Raw genomic sequence first — 22,574 nt, forward strand, 5'->3', positions numbered from 1 at the left:
TCAGTCTCTTTGCAATTTGAACAAGAGGGTTTTTAATTGATCGAACCATATTCTTAAAGTAAAGTAAATGAGATGTATTCCATATTTTGCAAAATATACGATGAAGGCACACAAACATTCATACCAAAACTGAAGGGCAGGATTTATGAGGAGACATTAGAGGCATTAAATATTCCAAACTAGAAGACAGAAGGAAAAGAGGAGATATGATCACTACGTACAAAACAGTAACAGGAATTGATAAACTTGATAGGGAAGATTTCCCGAGACCTGGAATTTCAAGAACAAGAGGTTATAGATTTAAACGAACTAAACAAAGATGCCGAAGAAATGTAAGACAATTCACTTTTGCAAACAGAATGGTAAACGGTTGGAACAGTTAGGTGAGAAGGTGGTGGAGGCCAAATCCGTCAAAAGTTTCAAAGCATTATATGACAAAGAGTGCTGGGAAAATGGGACACCACGAGTGTAGCTCTCCATCCATCTGATTGATAACCCAAATGAATTTTTCATGGATATGATACCAACATCAAATCATAAATCAGATGTGATCCTATCCCCACTGGATTTTGAAGAAGCCATAGACAGTATGCCTATGCACTCTGCACCAGGCCCTGACTCTTGGAACTCTATATTCATCAAGAACTGTAAAAAACGTTATCGCAGGCCCTTCACATTCTTTGGAGACAAAGCCAAGATACTGGCATTGTCCCTGACATACTAAAAACAGCAGAGATAGCACCGCCCCATAAAGGAGGAAATAAGGCAGAGGCAAAAAACTACAGACCGATAGCACTAACATCGCACATCATAAAAATCTTTGAGAGAATGCTAAGAAGTAAGATCACAAAATACATGGAATCACAGCATCTCCATAACCCCAGACAACATGGTTTCAGAACAGGGCGCTCTTGCCTATCACAGTTGCTGGACCACTCTGACATGGCACTAGATGCCATGGAAGACAAACAAAACGCTTTGACAAAAAAAGCCTTTGACAAATGTGACCATTGTGTTATTGCACATAAAATGCGTTCAAAAGGAATTACCGGAAAAATAGGCAGATGGATATACAACTTCCTGACTAATAGAACCCAATGTGTAGTAGTCAACAAAATAAAATCTGGACCATCAACCGTAAAGAGCTCAGTCCCCAAGGTACTGTGCTTGCTCCAATTTTTTCTCATCCTCATATCGGACATAGACAAGGACACAACCTATAGTACTTGATCATCCTTTGCAGATGACACTAGAATCTTCACGAGAGTAGGCAACATAGAGGACACGGCAAACCTCCAATCAGATGTAAATCAGGTCTTTCTATGGGCTACAGAAAATAACATGGTGATTAACGAACATAAGTTTCAGCTCATGCGCTACGGAAAAAATAAAAAATATAAAAACGGAAACCACTTACAAAACTCAGTCAAATCATAACATTGAACGGAAAAGCAACGTAAAGGATTTGGGTGTACTGATGTCAGAAGGCCTTACATTTAAAGAACACAATAAAGTAGCCGTCACAACTGCAAGAAAAATGACAGGATAGATAACAAGAACTTTTCACACTAGAGATGCTATACCGATGATGATAGTTTTCAAGACGCTAGTGCTCTCTAGAGTGGAATACTGCTGCATAATGAAAGCCCCTTTCAAAGCTGGAGAAATTACTGACCTATACTTATGCATTTATCTTCGGTTTAACACAACAGGCACCAGACACACGCTAGGCATCATACACACTAGGATAAAACAAACATTAGGCCAGAAGTCAGAAAAGAATTCAAAGAATTTTACTGGAAAGGCTTGCTGTTAGGAAAGGAAGTAATTGAGATGAATTAATGCACAGTATGTCAATTTTGTGAAATATATGATAAAGGAACAAAAACATTTATACCAAAACAAAGATGCAGAACTAGGAAACAGGATTTGTTCAACTGAAATTTCAAGACGGACAGAGACCAAAAGACACAAAAATGGAATCAATATACGAAGAGGCCAAACCCCCAAACATACCAGTAATACAAAGAGAAACAACTACACGGCAGTGAGGAGAGAGGCAGAAAGAAATTTTGAAAAAAAGGAACAAACAAATGTAAAGTAGAACAAATCATATTCTATAAATACAGCAACAACCAATTGCAGGTAAAGGATAATATTCAGAGCTTTTAAATGCATGGATGGCGAAATACTCAAGAAATTGTTCACGACTTTTGTTAGACCAAAGTTGGAATATGCAGCGGTTGTATGGTGCCCATATCTTAAGAAGCACATAAACAAACTGGAAAAGGTGCAAAGACATGCTACTAAGTGGCTCCCAGAACTGAAGGACAAGAACTATGAGGAGAGGTTAGAGGCATTAAATATACCAAATATACTACACAAATATATATACTACACATGCACAATAAACTACCCTACACAGGCTGAGTATGGTGTGTACAATAAATTATTAGCTAAAAGATAAGACTGAGTTTGTATAAATGGGGGTTAAGTCAGAGTGGGAAAATGTAAGTGGAGTGCCTAAAAACCCTGTCCTGGGACCTCTGTAATTCATAATATATACAAATAATTTAGACTCAGGTTTGATCAGCAATATTTGAAAATTTCCAGATGATACAAAAGGGATTTTTTTCTGGATTCAGGATTATTTTTTTATGGCTGAAAACAGGTTTTCAGCAATAAAAGAAATACAGTATTGCTGGAACAACCGTCGACATCTTCAAGAGAAAACCTGAACATCTTCAAGAAGTGAAGATGACCTTGAGAAGTAAGGTATAGGTTAGGAATTGTCTCCAAAGAATTCTCAAAGAATTACTCGTTATTGCTATCCAAGATAATTAGACGAGCCAAAGCTAAATACTACGAAGATAAATTTACCCAAATAAAGAGTACCTTACCTAAAAATATGTATGTACCTTACGTAAATAAACATTTGATTTTGAAGTGCCGGACAAACAAGGCTGTGGTGGATATGTGGGCCTGAGGGGCCTGTCCAAGCAACAGCCTGTTGGACCAAGCTCTCACATGTCAAGCCTGGCCTTGGAAGGGCTTGGTGAGTAGAACAACTACCAGAACCCTATAATGCATGTATCAAGGTGTCCAGGCAGTGAGCACCACATAATGCAGTGCAGTCCTGTAAGAATAAGCACAGTAAGTATGGGCATGGAGGGGGTGCAGCAGTGGCTTGTGAAGGGCTGGAGAGTAAATGGACATGCCCAGGGGTAAAAAGCATTAGGGTAACAGAACATAGCCCATAAAAATAGTAATGACAATGAATGAATAATTATATGAATGCAATAATACTTCATATCTCAATAGGAATACTAAGCAGGATGCAAGACAAGGTACTGGTGGTGATAGTGGTTGGTACAAGTCCTCACATCCCCACAGACACCAGTAACAGCCCTCACCTCCCAACACAGTACCCTTGTAGCGAGTTAATCTTATACTCGCTTCATTATCTTATAGCATAACTAATTAACACTAATTACAGAAGCTACACAGGTGATACTTTGGTGTGAGTTGAGCGCACTGAGCGTCGGTATCGCTACACCCTTTTTTTTTTTTTTTTTTTTTTTTGAGATATATACAAGAGTTGTTACATTCTTTTACAGCCACTAGTACGCGTAGCGTTTCGGGCAAGTCCTTAATCCTATGGTCCCTGGAATACGATCCCCTGCCGCGAAGAATCGTTTTTTCATCCAAGTACACATTTTACTGTTGCGTTAAACAGAGGCTACAGTTAAGAATTTGCGCCCAGTAAATCCTCCCGGCCAGGATACGAACCCATGACATAGCGCTCGCGGAACGCCAGGCGAGTGTCTTACCACTACACCACGGAGACTGCAAACCCTTGTTCCTTAACAACCCTTTGGACCTTTATTACAGAAAAATAGAATCAATTAATATAATAAAATATAAAATATAAGTGCTTACTTACGATAATACTATCGGTGGAACACAAAATCTTCTTCTTCTTGATAGTAGGTGCAGTTTGCATGAAGGGTTAGTCCTCGCCATGACTGAACTGACGACAAAATGGCCGCTGTGTTGATATGGCGTCAGATGACGCTGTGACGTCACAGGTGAGGGACGCTTTGCGCATTACTCCCTCGTACTTAAAAAGTACTACAGGTACTTTTTGGTTTTATTTTTGAATATGGCAGAAGTTGGACAGCTTTTCAAATCATTATAAGGGAGTGAGTTCCATAGACTAGGTCCCTTTATTTACATAGAGTGTTTACATAGATTAAGTTTGACTCTGGGGATATCAAAGAGATATTTATGTCTGGTGGGGACGTGGCCATGTGTTCTATTACATCTGTCCAGGAAGAGTTTCAGAACAGGGTTTGCAGTTAGAAAAAGGGCTTTATAAACGTAATTTACACAGGAGAATGTATGGAGTGAATTTGTTTAGCATGTTTAAGGATTTGAACAAGGGAGCTGTGTGTTGTCTGAAGGTAGAGTTAGTTATTGTCCTGATAGCAGATTTTTACTGGATGATGATGGGCTTGAGGTAGTTTGCAGAGGTTGAACCCCAAGCACAAACACCATAAGAATGATAGGGATAGATAAGTGCATAATAGAGTGAGAGGAGAGCAGAGTAGGGTACATAATATCTGATCTTAAACAGTATACCAACTGTTTTAGAAACCTTTTTAGTTATGTGTTGTATATGGGTGCGGAAGTTGAGTCTCTTGTCTAAGTATAGGCTAAGAAACTTTCCATCATTTTTATTGCTAATGTTTACATTATCTATCTGAAGCTGAATTGCATTTGTTGATTTGTTTCCAAATAAGATATAGTAGGTCTTTTCTATGTTTTGTGTGAGGTTTGTTGGTTGACATCCACAAGTAGACTTTTTTAAATTAATTGTTTACAACATTATTTAACAGGAGTGGGTTGGGGTCAGAGTAGATGAGTAGTATCATCAGCCAACAATATAGGTTTAAGTATGTTAGAGACATTAGGGAGATCATTGATGTATATAAGAAACAGGAGGGTCCTAGGATGCTGCTCTGTGGCACCTTTACGGTAATTAAGTGGTAGAGTGGGAGAGGTTATATCATTGATGGCTTCATATTGGTGTCTGTTACTAAGATAGGATCGGATATAGTTTAGGGCAAGGCCACGGATTCCATAATGGTGGAATTTAAGTAAGAGGTAGTTATGGTTAACAGTATCAAAGGCCTTTCTCAGGCCGATGAAGAGTTCAATTGGAAACTCACTTTTGTCAAGGGCTGAGAAGATTAAGTCAAGCAGACTAACAATAGCATCATTGGTACTCTTTTGGGAGCGGAAGCCAAACTGACAGGGACTTAGTATATTGAATTTTACAAGATTGGAGTAGAGCTGTTTGTAAAAAAAAAAAAAAAATATTTTTGATAATATAGGTAGATTCGATATGGGTCTGTAATTATTTATGTCTGCCGTGTTACCTCCTTTATGAACTGGCGTTACTCTTGCTTTTTTAAGGATATCAGGGAAGGTATGACACTCTAGGGATTTGTTGAACAGCAGTGCTATGGATGGTGCAAGGGCATGGGAGGCACGCCTGTGTACCATCGATGGTATTTCACTAATGTTCCCAGCTTTGGTTTTTAGCGAGTGAATGATGGACACAACATCTGTAGGGCTGACCGGAGAGAGAAGAGAGTTTGGATAGCTGCGTGAAAGATATGTGGTAACATATGTCTGAGTCTCTGGGATTTTTCGGGCAAGGTGAGCACCAAACGATGAAAAGAAGCTATTAAATTCAGTTGCTGTTTCAAGATCTGTTGCAGGTGTATAACCATCCTTGGAGATTTTTATCTTATTATGTAAATGTTGTTTAGCTCCTAGGATGGTAGAGATGGCTCTCCATGTGCTTTTTATGTTGCCTTTTGCTTCTTTGAATCTATTCTCGTAATAGGAACGCTTTGCTCTTATTATACTGGTAAGCACTGATGAGTACCTCTTAACTACTTCTTTTCCAACTAGGCCAATCCTAAGTTTTTTTTCATATTCATGTTTCTTGTCGATTGCTTTAAGTATGCCATTAGTGAGCCAGGGATTATTTAACCTTTTTGCCAGTTACTTGCTTGGTGAGGAGAGGACAATAAGTATTGTAAAGGCTTAAAATTTTGGAAAGAGGCTAGTTAACGAATTATTATCCTGTGTATTGATAAATTTAGATTCCCAGTTTACATTGTGGAGGGCATTTGTGAGATTGCCTATTGCCGCTTCACATTGTAACCTAAAGGTAATTTTCTTGTTACCTGGTGGTGTTATGGTCATGTTCGCTACAAGGAAGGTAGGATAGTGGTCAGTTGTTCTGTCAGTGATTATACTTGATGTAAGAGGTCTGTTATGTTGGTCCATCAGTGATCCAGGGTAGTCGCAGATGTTTGAGTGACTCGGGTGGGCCTGGTGATTGCGGGGATGAGCATACAGGAATTCATGCTGTTGAGGAAATAGTCTACTTGAGGGTTATTTTGTAGCCCTAGGTCAATATTGAAATCACCTCTGAGAACTATGTGATTTTTGTTGAGATTATTGTTTATGATAAGGTTCCTCAAGTGTTATTGTATTTGTGTCTAGCTTCAGACACAAGCATGTTACAGTTATGTCTTAAAGAGTTGACAGCAATTAAGGATGATAAAGAGTCACTTACAATTAATGTATCAAGTTTGGATACTTGTACACAATTCAGTGCAAGGAGCAAGGCAAATAGTTCAGTCTGAAGGGTAGAGGCCCAGTTGTTTATACGGACTCCCCACTCAAAATATAAGTCATATCCTATTGCCAGGACAACCGCACTTCCAGCTGCACCCGTTGGGCGCTCTAGGAAACCTTCAGTGTATATGATTTGAGAGAGAGAATGCTCTGTGGACAGAGCATCAATATGGCTTAAGACGTTGAGCTTTGCCTCAAAACAAAGCTGGGACTGATCTCTAATTTGCTCCTTTGATGGAAAGGGAGGGATTAAAATTGAAAAGGGTGTAATTTCCTACAGTGCAGGAAAGTGCTATGTTGTCTCTCCTGGTACAAATTATAAATCTGATACTTTCTGAGTTCAGTTCCAATTTTATTTATCTATTTGAAACAATGTTTACATTCAATAAAGAAATTCTGGAGGGCTTCTGTGCAACGGTTAGGATGAGCTAGCCTAAGCATTTTTATACCAATTTGACAGTTATTTTCAGTAACACGATAAACAACGCTCGGAATATTAAGTTCCTTTCTCATATTAAGTATCTTTGTGGTACGAGGGCACCCAAGGATTATCCTCAAGGCTTCGTTCTGCAATTTTTCAAGCCCTCCAAGCTTTCTTTCAGGATGCCTTAAAGTTAGTTTAGTTTCATTTATTATGCACCCCATACCCATCTTGTGGGCGGTAGTGGAAAGGGTTGCAGAGGCACATAATGGGCTCAGGGACTGAACCCCACAATTCATTTAGCTAAGCAAGTTACAATCTTGATGAGCTAGTTACAAAATTCAGTATAAGTCGTCACATCAACAATGGGTTCGAGATCGATCACAAGTACAGTTCTAAATTAAGCAACTGACATATGTGGAGAGCTAGTGTCACAATTGATATGTTTGTCCTGCACATCGCTCCCCATCCAGTGGGCAGCGGTGGATAGGTTACAATCACTTAATTACTACTTACAGTTAGCAAACTGGGGATATTTGGCTAAAATTTCTGGTACCAGATCATTTTGAATGAAATATTGACACATCGTTGGTACATTGGTTATAGAATTGTCTCTGAATTCACTATCACATAGTGACGGAGGGGTGTGCAAATAATTTTGTTGACAGTTAACATTTGGTCAGGTCTACATCGGCAGATAATGAGAATTCCCAGAAATACTTGTAACCGAGTCTAAGCCGAGCAGTAGTAACATCTAGAAGTCTGCTGATTTATTGGATGAACCATAGATGTGTGGCTCCTTTTGCATAATAGTATTGAACGAAAGTTAATCTCCCCAAACACTTTCGCGTTTTGGGCAAGTTACCCCTCCACTCTCTCCATTTTTTTGGACATTCCCTGGTAGTGCGCGAAAATACTGAAAAGTGTATACTCTTTTCAACTTTGTCACCTTAATTCTCGTCCTATGTCTTTCATTTTGGTATCAATGCGTTCGCAATAGAATTCCCAACAGAACTATGTGCATATAATGTCAAAGAGAGCAGCGCGCCTCCACCCGCCGACAAGATGAATGTAGGCCAAGGGTACCAGAAAAAGAAAGCTGAGCCACCCTCAGGCAACTCTCATTACATTAGAGAGCGTGATAATACTGAAAAGTGTATACCCTTTTCAACTTTGTTACCTCAATTCTCATCCTAGGTTTTTCAATTTGGCATCAATGTGTTCGCAATAGAATTCTCTACAGGACTAAAGGCATATAAACTCCAAAAGCCCGGCTTACCATCCGCAACAAACAGAGTAAGCGAGAGTGGTTACCAGGGAGCGCACAAGAGCGATAAAATGTATACACTCTTTTCATTTTGGTCACCCCAATTGTCATCCTAGGTCTTTCATTTGGTATCAATGTGTTAGCAATAGAATTATCTACAGGTTTAAATGCATATAAACTCCAAAAGCAAGGTGTACCATCCGCACAAAACAGAGAAAGTGAGAGAAAGTAACCCGGGAGCACTCTAGTGCAATGTAATGTGAACACTCTTTTCACTTTGGTTACCTCAATTCTCGTCATATGTCTTTCATTTTGGTATCAATGTGTTCGCAATTGTATCTGCTGGCATTTTACCCTTTGCTTGGATCTGAAGGGTTTTAGGCTCACCACGATGCAATCTGATAGTACCGCAGGTGTATATACCTATCTTCAAGCAGCAATTCACTCATTCAAACCGACTTATAATAGTTATCCATATATAAATGGTAATCTTTGTTCTACCTGTTAACCTGTCATATGAAGAAAGATTGTCAAAGCTTATATTACATTCTCTAGAAAAGCAAAGAATTAGGAGTGACATATGGTAGAGGTGCACAATGGGATGAATGGACATAACAAAGGGGACATTAATGGGGTATTAAAAGTAGCAACACAAGACAGAACTCGAAACAAAGTGTAAAAATTTGAAAAATTTAGATTTAGGAAAGAACTGCATGAGTAAATACACTGGGTTTGTACCTTAAGGTTCATGTATGCAATATTACAGAGTTCCAGTTAACTCCCATGCATGCAATTAATTTATGTTATGTTTATGTTTTTTATGTTAAAATGTTTTTGTTGATTTGTTTGTATATTTTCATAAGTAAAGCATGCTTACCGTCTTATTCCAAGTTTTATGATAACTTTACAAGGTTTAAAACATAAAGTTCAATATATATTCTGGTTTTCATACAGGAATTATACGTTAATATAACATCATAATAACGTAATGATGTCATGTAAATAACGTTATACTGACGTCATATAAATGTTATATTTATGTTATAAGAACGTAAATTGGATAGCTTTACAGAAAGTAAACAAAAAAAACTAAATGTTGACTGAAAATTATTTATTCTTAAATATAAAGCATGAAAACATTATAATACCATAGCATTTACTATTATTTTTAAATTTTTACATAAATCTTAAAAACTGTGTCTCAAGAATATATGTTTTTAGTTATATCCTTTGGTTTTAAGAACGTCAGATATACGTATTTATGTCAAAAGTTACAGTATTACCTTTGTGGCACCATTTAAAAACGTCCACAAACGTTCTGTGTTTGCTGGGCTTTCTCAGGTCAATGAAGAGTCCAATTGGAAACTCATTTTTGTCAAGAGCTGAGTAAATTACATCAAGGAGACTAATAATTGCATCGTTGGTACTTTTTTGAGAGCGGAAGCCAAACTGACAGGGGCTAAGAATGTCGAATTTTACGAGATAGGAGTAGAGCTGTTTATAGATAATTTTTTCAAATATTTTTGATAGTATGGGTAGGTTCGATATTGGTCTATAGTTGTTTATGTCTGACGGATTACCTCCTTATGAACTGGCGTTACTCTTGCTTTTTTAAGGATATCAGGAAAGGTATGACACTCAAGGGATTTGTTGAACAGCAGAGCTATAGGTGGCGCAAGGGCATGGGAGGCGCTCTTGTATACAATGGATGGGATTTCACTGATGTTCCCAGCTTTGGTTTTTAGTGAGTGTATGATGGACACAACATCTGACGGGCTGACAGGTGAGAGGAGAAGAGAGTTTGGATAGCTGCCTGAGAGATATGTGTTGATATGTGTCTAAGTCTGTGGGATTTTACTTGCAAGGTTAGCACCAATCGATGAAAAGAAGCTATTAAATTCATTCGCCATTTCTAAGTCAGACGACAGTGTAAGGCCATCCTTAGAGAGTGTTATCTGGTTGTGGGAGTGTTGTTTAGTTCCAAGGATGTTAGAAATGGTATTCCATGTGCTTTTCATGTTGCCTTTTGCTTCTTTGAATCTAGTCTCATAATATGAAAGTTTTGCTTTTCTTATGATACTGGTAAGCACTGACGAGTACCTTTTAACTACTTCCACTGAAACTAGGCCACTCCTAAATTTCTTTTCGTATTCATGTTTTTTGTTGATTGATTTAATTATGCCACTTGTGAGCCACGGGTTATTTTTTCTTTTATCAGTTACTTGTTTGGTAAGGAGGGGACAGTGAGTGTTGTAGAGGCTTAGAGTTTTGGAGAGAAAGAGGTAGTTGATGAGTTTATATCCTGTGAATTATTAAATTCAGATTCCCAGTTAATATTGTGGAGTGCATTAGAGAGATTGCCTAAAGCTGATTCACTATGTAGCCTGAATGAAAGTTTTTTGGTTTCTGGTGGTGATGTGTCAATGTTTGCTATGAGGAAAGTAGGATAGTGGTCAGTTGTTCTGTCATAAATAACCCCAGATGTAAGGGGAGCTGTTATATTAGTCCATAGGTGATCCAGGGTAGTGGCAGATGTTTGAGTGACTCGGGTGGGCTTGGTGATTGTGGGGATTAGCATACAGGAGTGCATGCTGTTACGGAAATAGTCAACTTGAGGGTTGTTTTGAAGACCCAGGTCAATATTGAAATCACCTCCCAGAATGATGTGATTTTTGTTGAGATTGTTATTTATGATAAGATTCCTTACATTGTCAGAGAATAAAGCTATGTTGGTATTAGGAAATCTATAGATGGCACCGATTATCAGGGAGGATTTAAGGGATTTACTGGAGAACTTGGCAAAGGTATATTCACAATTGTCGTCTCTATCACTAATGACACTATTGCAAGTGAAGGTATCTTTGTAATATATTGCTGTACCGCCACCTTTTTTATTAGGCCTGCAGTTATGAATGGCTTTATAACCAGCTAAATTGTAGAGTTGGGTATAGTCATTACTTAGCCAAGTTTCTGTTAAAATGATGAAAGATAATTTAGTACCTAGTGCTGTAAGAAGTGCATTTATATCATCAAAGTGTTTACCAAGTGACCTAACATTTTGGTTGTAAACTGATAAGCAGGTGCTATTTAGGAGTTTGTTTTTTGCAAGATTTGCTGTGTAATACCTGCAATAATGATGATCAATGTGCTGATTTGTGTGGATATGGGACAGAAGATTTCGATCTGGATCAATATCAGTAAGCATATAGATAAGATAATGTCACGATACAATAAGATAGGCAATTTCAGGAACAGATGAAAACTAAATCTGCTGTAAAATAGAAAGTTATTATGGCAAAACACAGCAATATAATAATATAACAATACAATAAGAGCTTACAAAGATCTTAGAAAGAATGCCAACAGTTTTTGAAACTTTTTTTGATATATTTAGAATGTGTCCCTGGAAATTCAGCTTGTGGTCAATGAGAATGCCAAGGAATTTGCCATCTAATTTGTTACAAATTTGGGTATTGTTTATTTTGAGATTTATTTGATTAGAGGATTTATTGCCCAACAGAATATAGAAAGTTTTGTCAATGTTAAGGGTGAGTTTGTTGGCAGTTAGCCAAAGATGGACTTTATTTAGCTCAGTATTTACTGTGGCATTTAGAGCAAGGGGGTCAGGACTGGAGTAAATGAAGGTTGTGTCGTCAGCAAATAGAATTGGTTTGAGGTGTTGGGAGGCATTTGGAAGGTCATTAATGTAGATGAGAAAGAGGAGAGGGCCAAGTATGCTGCCCTGAGGAACACCAATGTTGATGGGTAGGGTGGGAGAAATTGAATTATTCACAGAAACATACTGGAGCCTGTCAGTAAGGTAGGATTTGAGGTATTGCAGGGAGTGTCCTCTGACTCCATAATGATGTAGTTTAAGAAGAAGGTTTTGGTGGTTGACAGTGTCAAAAGCTTTACGCAGGTCCACAAATAACCCAACAGGGAACTCATTTTTATCAAGAGCTGTATGAATCGAGTTAAGCATACTAATAAGTGCATCGTTAGTGCTTTTTTTGGGTCTGAAGCCATATTAGCAAGAGCTAAGTATATTGTGTTTGGCTAGATAAGAGTAAAGTTGCTTATAGATTAGTTTTTCAAAATTTTTTGACAAGTTTGGGAGGATTGATATAAGTCTGTAGTTGTTAACATCTGTGGGATTACCCCATTTGTGGACAGGCGTTACTCTCGCTTTTTTTAGAATATCTGGAAAGGTTTGGAGTTCAAGTGACTTGTTGAAGAGCAATGCAATAGCAGGGGCTAAAGATCTGGAGGCTTTTTTGTAAATTAAAGTTGGTATCTCCTCAAGGGCACTAGACTTGGTTTTAAGGGAAAGGATTATCTCATTGACGTCAGTGGAATTAGTAGGCTTTAGGTACAGAGACTGTGGATAGTTACCTGTGAGATAGTCCTTAACGTCAGTACTGGAAGATGGAATATCATTTGCAAGGGATGACCCAATGGAAGAGAAGAACCTATTGAACTCAATAGCAGAATCTGAGGCTGAAAGCTGACCATCGTTATTGGAAAGGAGTGTTGGTTTGTTATTTAAAGTCTTCTTTGATCCCAATATTTGTGAAATTGTGCTCCAAGTTTTTTTAATGTTACTCTTTATTTGAGTAAATTTATCTTCGTAGTATTTAGTTTTGGATCGTCTAATTATCTTAGATAGCAATAATGAGTAATTCTTTGAGAATTCTTTGGAGACAATTCCTAACCTATACTTCTTCTCAAGGTCATGTTTTTTATTAATGGATTTAAGTATTCCCTTTGTAAGCCAGGGATTGTTAAGCCTTTTGGTTGAGACTTGTTTTGTAAGCATAGGACAGTTGGTGTTATAAAGGCTAAGAGTTTTTTGAAGAAAAGATTGCACTGCTAGGTTGATGTCCCCTATGTTACCTAACTCAGACTCCCAGTTGACATTATCAGCAGCAGTTATAAAATTGTCTATAGCAGTTTCATTGTGCAGCCTAAAACTTAACTCCCTTGACTCTAGTGGTGGTTTGCTAATGTTAGTTAACAGAAATGTGGGGTAATGGTCTGTAGTGCTATTGGTGATTATACCTGAATTAAGCGGAGAGGTTATGTTTGTCCAGATGTGATCTAGAGTCGTGGCAGTACTATCAGTGATTCTAGTAGGTCTAGTGATTAAAGGTATGAGGAAGCAGGAATTCATACAGTTGAGGAAGCTAACAGCAGTAGGATGTTCAGGCTCGCAGAGGTCAATATTAAAGTCCCCTGCGATTATTAGATGGTTTTTGTTCAGTCTGTTATCGAGTATTAGATTTCTAAGGTTTGATTTGAATTCGGATACATCAGTGTTAGGAATTCTATAGACTGCACCCACAGACAGGACAGACTCGGCACCCTTGACTCTGAAGCTGGGGAAGATATACTCCCCACAACAGTCTCTAGTTCTAATTTCTTTTAAGCATGTTAGTTCTTGGTGGTAGTAAAGAGCAGTGCCACCACCTCTCTGAAGTTGACGACAGTTGTGAATTGCCGAGTAGTTAGGCATGTTAAAGAGTTGAGTAGTATCCTCTTTCAACCATGTTTCCGTAAGTATAATAAAAGAGAATTTGTTGTCAATAGTTTAATCAAGGCACTAACATCATCGAAGTATTTACCTAGGGATCTAACGTTCAAGTTGATTACAGAGATATTGTGATTATGAGTTAATACATTGTTTACATCATGTGCTGCAAAATATCTGCAATTTAGATCATTAAAGTGATGATTGTCATAGATAGTGGATAAAAGGTTTAGTTCTGGGTCTATACTTGTCTGCATAAAAAAGCTGATTGCAGGAAAACAATGCAAGAAAGGCAAATTACAAAGTAGAATTTAGCTATAAAAGGGGGAAAAATTTATAAACAATACTTTGCAAAACAAACACAAAATGAACAACAAAAGAAAAAAAATGAGGTAGCTTACAAGGGGCTTACAGGGGTACAATGGAGACCAAACCAATCAACAAACTCACATTGAACATAGAAAAGACCTACTATATCTTCTTTGGAAACAAATCAACAAATGCAATTCAGCTTCAGATAGATAATGTAAACATTAGCAATGAATGAATAGAAATAAAATATATATAACTAAATAAATATATGAAAATGATGGAAAGTTCCTTGGCCTGTACTTAGACAAGAGACTTATCTTCAGCACCCATATACAACACATAACTAAAAAGGTTTCTAAAACAGTTGGTATAATCTCTAAGATCAGATATTATGTACCCTACTCTGCTCTCCTCTCGCTCTATTATGCACTTATCTATCAATATCTTACTTATGGTATCTGTGCTTGGGGTTCAACCTCTGCAAACTACCTCAAGCCCATCATCATCCAGCAAAAATCTGCTATCAGAATAATAACTAACTCTGCCTTCAGACAACACACAGCTGCCTTGTTCAGATCCCTAAACATAAATTCACTCCATACATTCTCTTGTGCAAATTACGTTTATAAAACCTTTTTTCTAAGTGCAAACCCTGTTCTGAAACTCTTCCTGAACAGATGTAATAAAACACATGCCCACCACACCAGACATAAATATCTCTTTGATATCCCCAGAGTCAAACTTAATCTATGTAAACACTGTATGCAAATAAAGGAACCTAGTGTATGGAACTCACTCCCTAATGATTTAAAAAGCTGTACAACTTTTGTCTTATTAAAAAATAAAACCAAAAAGTACCTAATTTCATCTTCATAGTTTTATACCATGGGCTTTATCTTCACACTGTATCTAGTGCTACTCAATCCCCCAATATTTGTACCTAAGCCGTATTACTTTACCATTGTAATCTTAGATATCATCTGATATCATGGTTGTTGTATTGAGTGCATTTTCTACTACATTATTCCTTGAAACTTTTCCTCGAAATGATCCTCATATTGTGCTTCAGTGAACCAATGTATAACCCTGTAATGCTATCTTCATGCACCTAGTAATCCTTGTTTCTTTATTGTGCATTGTTATTATTGTGTATTATTCTGATCTGCTTTTGTGTCAAAATTTCTTCAAATTACCTGTACACATTTTTTGTTGATTTTACTGTAATTATTCTTCTTAAAATTATCTGTACCTGTAAAGAAAAGCTGTAAAATACCTGCTAACATTTTTTATAAATTTTACTGTTAATTTATAACAAAAAATGGCCTCTAATTTGAAATACAAAGCGGAGATGTTTCTGAAAAGGAGGACAAAGAAACAGTTGCGCTGCGCGCCCCGTGTGGATGCGCGGGAAGTCTGGGGCCATATAAATTCCCGGGGTAGAGAGGGGCTCTCTCTCATTCCACCCAACCCGTCGCAGCACTCGAAACTGTCCAGTCCTGCATTCATCAGTCTGCCGATACGGCAGGGGGCCCCCTGCCCTACTCATCCTACTCTAAGGTATTGTGAAAAATTTTCTGTTCAAGTTTAGTCAGGACTGTCCAGTGCTTGGCGTGTGCTTGGCGCCTTCCCCCCGAAGTCCGTGTGGGCCGCCTTAGTTCCCTAGGGCCTTCTGCACGTTTGCCTGTCTTGAGGTAGGCAGGCGCGCTTTTCAGTCCGTGCCAGGTGCTGCAGCGGCTGCTATTCTTGCTGCTGCCGCAATGCCCCGGGTCGGCGTGTGTTTGTGCTGTGTCCCAAGCGGCCCGCGCCCGGTAGTGTTCCTCCCAGGCGTGCCCTAAGGGCACTGGTCAGCTGTGTCCCCTAGGAGTGCTCCTAGGGGCCCTAGGTTCGTGGTTCGTGGTTCGTGCCCCGCTCGGATGTGCGTGCCTGGCCGGGCCCCCTGCTAGCGGCCCGGCGTCGTCCTTGGAGGCGCCCCCACGTAGACAGGTTATTGGGGCCCTACGCCCTAGGGCCGGCCCTGGGGGCCCAAAGCACGGTCGGCGTCGCCCACGTGCCGCGGAGCCTTTGGAGCGCTCGCCCCAGGCGGGCCCTTTGTTTCCGTCCTGTCCTCCCAGGCGTGCTTTCTGGCGCTCGGTCTGCTGTGTCCCCTACCTAGGCATGTCCCTAGGCCCATGCTGCGTGCCGCGCCCGGATGTGCGTTCCCGGCGGGCTCCCTGCGAGCGGCCTGGCGGTGCCACGGGGCCAGGTTGCAGTGGTCCTATGCTCCTTGGGACCGACCACTGGGGCCCATGCCCGGTCGGCGTCGCCCAGAGGAGCGCTTGCCCTAGGTTGTGTTTGCTTCCTCCCTGTCCCTCTTGGGCGCTAAGCCACGCGGATTAGCGGCGTGGCCTTCCCTGGAGCGGGGGTCTGTCTGCCTTCGCGCCGTGCCTGGGCGTACATGCTTGTGGGAGCCTGTCTCACGCCCACGGGTTGGAGACGCCCACGCCCCGGTCGGTGCGGTGCGGTGCTCCCGGTCGGCAGGCCCTGAGGCTTCTTTGCCTAGGGGCCGCCTCGACGTCAGGTTGGGCTTAGCCGAGTGCCTCCCCGTCCTCTGCTGTTCTTGGCCCAGGTTGTCCCCCCGTTCTATGGTCCGTTCTGTTCTATGGTCCCCTGTTTGGGGGTGTCTTTGTGAGCCAGGACGCGCTCAGGCACGCCTGACGTGTTTTGCGTTCCTCAGGTATGCAGGTATGTTTGTGTGGTATGTAGGGTAACATACCTGCAGGTATGTTTGTTTCCAGATGGCTCGTCTGGCCAGGGTATCCCGGTACTTTTGTTCCCAGACATTTCGTCTGGCCGGTGTAGCCCGGCACGTTCGTACCCAGACGTTTTTGTCTGGCCGGTGTAGCCCGGCACGTCAATTCTACCTCGTTTCGTACGATTGCTGTAGCACGGTATTCCCGACTTCTAATTATCGCGGTCATTTATTATTTAATTTGTTCTTTTTTAAACAAATAATCATCTATATTTACACTTTCAGCTTGATTAGTTCATTACCCTGCAGTTTTAGGAAATTTATAGCTTTGCTTAAGCCTCATGCCAATAAAAAAAAAAATTCTGTTTTCGTAATTAAGTATTCATATTTTCCTGACAATTTAGTGAACGGGAGCCCGCTCCCGTTTCAGTGATTTACGTTCCTCCCCTTTAACTCTACGCCTACTTAAATAACTTGTTCTATTCTTAGTTTTTTAGTCATGACGTGTATTAAGACTTTCAATTTATTCCTCAATTTAGCATAGTGCAAGCCTCTGGCTTTAGATTATTCTTGGACTTGCTTATGAGTCAATTTATGCATTGCGTTTGCTCCACGTTTTATTTAACTTTATTGTGCTGCAATTATGTTTGTTTAACTGTCGCTTTTGTCATTGAATTTAAGTTAAGTAAGCTAGGATGTGCTAGTTAGGTTATACTATGGTGCTTTACCCGCCAGTGGCTTCGCACCAGGTGGTGGTGCCCACGTGGCCGGGCTGTCTGTAGCCTCTGCCTTAGGCGCTGACCCTGGGGGCCCTGGCGCGCCCTGGAGGGCGCCTGGCTCCCTTACGCCTGCGGGCCGCCGTCACCTGCCTCCGGCCATACCACGTCGAGAACACAGATTCTCCTGTAGTTTCCTTGGTTGCAGTGTACCAGACGTTTGTCCGCCGATGTAACTGTGGCCTCCCAGGTCGTTCTTATCCAGACGTGTCGTCCGCCCGGGTAGCCTGGAAGATACTGCAGCTTCCCAGCCGATGAACTTCCTGTGACGTGTTAAGCCGGCGATGTTATTCAGTTTTATATTTATTTGGTCATATAAATATGCGGCATCCCAGGCCGCTGGTTTATCCAGACGTGTTGTCTGCCCGGTGTAGCCCAGGAGTCACAGCGGCCTCCCAGGCCCGCTGGTCTCGAAGTTCCAGCTGAAGCGTTCCAGCCGACGTTGTGCCTATTTTCACTCTTTTCCAGTTATTGTATTTGGTTGTATTTATTTCGGCTCCATGTGTTACTCCCGTTTTCTCTAACAAGTTGTAGTCCAGCTTTATTTTGAGCATACTTTGTTTTGCAATTATTTGTAATTATTTATAATTAATTATATTTATAATTGGTTTATAATTTTATTTACACCATTATTTACGATTATTCATAATAATATAAATTATTACATTGTTAGGCTTTTTTCAAACGACGTCGTCCCCAGCTGTCGTTATCCTAGACTCCCAGCTGGTGTTGTTACTGCAGAGGATGGCCCAGCTGGCGGCTCGGCCGAAGCTGTTGCAGCGGGCGCCCTCCCAGCCGTAGCTCGTTTCAGCAGACGATGTTACAGCTGCTAACGTCCAAGTTACATGTTACGCTTCCCGGCAGCCGATGCTCAGTCATGAAGCTCCAGCTGAAGCGTCCCACCCGACGTTGTGCCCACCAATTTATCACTCTTTTTCAGTCTTATTGTAATTCTTGTATTCACAGCTTCATGAATTGTTCCCGTTATTTTCTATGACATTTATATTCCAGTCTTTAGCCTAAATTGTCTTGCAGCTGGCCCTCTACTTACCACTAAGGTCTTCCCTGGTGGCCAGTTGCCGCTAATTTTCTCTCTTCATCAGATGGTGATGCTCCAGCTGTCGATGTCCAGCTGCTGGTGCCCAGCTGCGATGCTCCAGCCGCTGATGGCAGGATTTTGCAGTTCAACATTCGGCAACGGTCGTTAAGTTAATCCATTTTTGCCCATTTTTGACTATTGGTGTTTGTGTTATACACGCTACGTTAATGTGGGTTTAAGGTCCAGGACCTAGAATCAGGAAGCTCTGTGTATTTCTTCGTAAGTGGGTTTGCTACGAAGGTTCCTAAGTGTGCCCTAAGAAGATGCTTAGGTGCAATTCAATAACGTCCACTTAGGAAGAAATTTGTTGGTTCACCTGCGTGCCGATAGAGGTCACTACTGTGTTTCGTTTGGCCAATCAGAGAGCAGCAACATTCTTCATATTGAAGATTTAGCGATGGCTTATCGGAGCTCTACTGCCTCCTATTTACGTCGAATTTTCTTATAAAATTAGTATATTTCGAAGTAAAACAATGTTTTTTCAACTTCTACAGCCAGCACCGACATTGCAGTAAACAAATTTGTTACATTTGTTGTTTACCTACGTAATTCTAAGAGATACTGTGTAGCTGTCCTTGTTGCTCGGAAGATGCGCTGACAATTATTGTATATATATACTGAATTTACCCAAGGGCCACTAACTATCTAGTGGCCTCGAAGAGGACAGAAAGCCGGCGGCTTGGTAAAGGGCCCGCCAATTGTCTTAATGATATTTTTTAGCTGGAATTTGCCATTTACGGCTTCAGCGGGTAGGCAGTTCCATGGGTTTATAGCCCTCTTGGTGGAAAAAAACTTCTGTTTTCAGTCCTACTTGAGAGAACATACTCTCCAACACTATATCTGTGATTGCCCTGTTATCAGTGACTTCATACTAAATGGTATGAGGTATTTTGAGCTCTGTAATTACTTCATACACTCAGGAATATTGGAAGATATTGTTGTGCTGCACCCAGATTTTGCCAGTGGAGGCCAATAGATCAGCATTAAGTATTTTGTTCTCTCCTAATTCCATGTATGACTGGCCATCCTGTGAGGTGAGGATGTTGGATGAGCTTGTAACTGGTTTTTGATCTACACTGTGTGGTTCTTTATACAGAATAGGGAAGCTAACGTTGCTGTGTATACCTAAACATGTTTAAAAATACATTGTTTGAGAGGAGTCTTGTAGAAACTGGTAAGAGTAATTATAATATAATGTTTCCATGATTCAGTGCTTACCTCTTGTGAAAATCGCGAAGAGTTGTTTAGTCAGAGTTGATTTGTTTTTTGTATTGAGGCTGGTATTTTCTAAATTGATTCCATGTACAGTATGTCTAACCATCCTGTGAGATGGGAGTATTAGATAAACTTATAGCTAGTTTTTTATCTACACTGTGTAATATTCCATATAGAATAGGGTAGCAGCACATTGCTGTGTATACCTAATCTTAATAAAGATTAGACAGTAATAAAGATTTTAAATTATAGTTTGTATTATTACAAATACAGTACTGTATTATCCTTATTAAATCATATTGACCATGGATCATTAAGATCTCATGTTGATATTGTTACGGTGCCCTCTCCTATCTCTTTCGTTTGCCTGCTTTAAGAGTCATATAAACTCTCCCTACTGATTCTCTGAGGTTCAGGGAGTCTATTGATATATGTGGCGACCAGACCGGCTGCCAGTTAAGGGAAAACGTTACATAATAAGTTGTAAATAAGGAGAAATTGGCGCCCTGATATAAAATGAAAGAGTATCCCCTAATGCAGATATGACCTTTTGGAAGGGACACTAGCCGATCGCGGATTGGCCGACTTAGGTCGCGGGCGACCAATCAGGGCCCGCCGTGACGTCACCGAGTGCCCCGGGCGGCGCCAACGTCAGAGTTGACCTGGCCTTGGAAGCGAGAGGACGCACCTCGGTCAGCTCTCAAGGATTAGAGGCTCTACAAGCCTTTCTTAGTGGATTAGTGCAGGCTATCGCAACCCATCGGATATATTGGAGACCCCGCGCTTCTGGGAAGCACAAAGGAACCAAGTTTATTGAGCGGAAGAGGGCCAAACTTGGAAAATATTCGGCGACGACGCTGGGCGGCGACGCTGGACGTTGAGGGTCTGAAAAGGTGTGGCGGGCAAGCCTAGCTGTGATCGGGTCACATCCACTGAGGGTTTTGGAAGGACGACACCGTGCCTAGGACAAGGAGCAACGCCTTGTGGAAGGGGCGAGTGTGGGAAAATAGTGATTAGCTCAGCGCCTATCGATGAACCAGGATTGGGGTAGCTGAATCTCAGGGATTGGAACGGCGACGACGCGAAGGCTCCACGACACCTGAGGACCTGTGGAACGTCCTGGATCGTCAATGATCGACTCAGGAAGCGTGGGAACCTCACACCATCAAGGGACAGGCGTCGTGAGCCAGGAATGTAAGGTAGATTATTTTCCCTCCCATTACCCCTTGTGTGAGTAGGCTAGTTAGGCCACAATATTTACTTATGTATGTGGCAATAGGACATTAATGCTTTAGTAGTAAAATAGGCTGCAAGGCAGCTTGTGTCCAGGACTGTCAGAGGGGACAGTCCTGGATGGCAGGACAGTGAAGAAGAGGCGCCGACGTAGTGAAGAGGCCCTCCTGTGAGAGTGTGTGGGACTCCTGTCTTTCTGCCCAGTTGAAGGAGTGTTGGAGGTCGTGGAAGAAGAGGCTGACGATCTCCAGACTTATTATCCTTATTTTCATATTCATGTATTACTTGTGATTGTGTGTGTGTTCATGTAATTTGCATCAGTAAATTCACACATTTTATCACTGTGTTTAAGTGTGCCTCCATTTATAATATTTCTCTATGAGCATACACGAAGGTTATTATAGTACCACCTAGGGAACACTACGTTCTCTATAGCAGTTCTTATTGCCTGGAGAGTGGTAAAGACAGCACGGACCTATATAAAAGTGTACCCTTAGCCATCCGATCAGTATCAGTGCCTGAATGGTGGCGACTAGTAACGTGGTGGCTAGAGAGAGGTAAAGCCACACAGACCTTCCTGGGAGAGTACCCTGGGCCGACAGTCTAGTAGCAGATCTATGGGAGTAGCAATCTTCTGGCTACAAACAATATATAATACACCCACTGAACTACATTGCTGGGGTGCAGATATAATAACCCAGCTGGCGACCTTGTTAAGAAGATAAAGAAGACAGGCGGGAAAGGAGTTCCTGCAACCTTTTTGTCTGGCAGGCAAGACTCAGGGAGGTTATTATTATAAGGTAAGCCTGAGTCTTCCTTCACTCCTCCATGGGTCTAGGCCGGAACTGTTAACAGCAGTTTCCCCGTGTTTGACTGAAGGGCTTCCAGGGTGAATCAGTGGCACCCCCCTTTTTGTAGTGGAAGCAAAGACCTGCAGAGGTGGGCATTGTTGGTCCTCTCCTGTGTGACCAAGGAGACTCCGGTGAATCCCGGGAGTCGGAGGGGCTGAGTATTCGGCCTTTTGAGCCCCTAGCAGCCGAGTGCTAGCAGAGCCCCGGCCCACCTCCACGTGACAATATGTAATAGTCATATTTCTTTTGAACTGCTAATCCATGCTAATCATTCATTAAATTGTGCATTATGTCTCAATTTTTCACTTCGTTGGATATACTGTACAGTACAAAAAGATAGAATAAAAATAAACCAGTAATATTTCTTTAATTATATTTTTCATTTAAATAACTGCATCAATATTTTTACAGCTGACAGGATTTGTTTT

This window comes from Procambarus clarkii, chromosome 6 (assembly GCF_040958095.1).
Source record: "Procambarus clarkii isolate CNS0578487 chromosome 6, FALCON_Pclarkii_2.0, whole genome shotgun sequence".
NCBI lineage: Eukaryota > Metazoa > Arthropoda > Malacostraca > Decapoda > Cambaridae > Procambarus > Procambarus clarkii.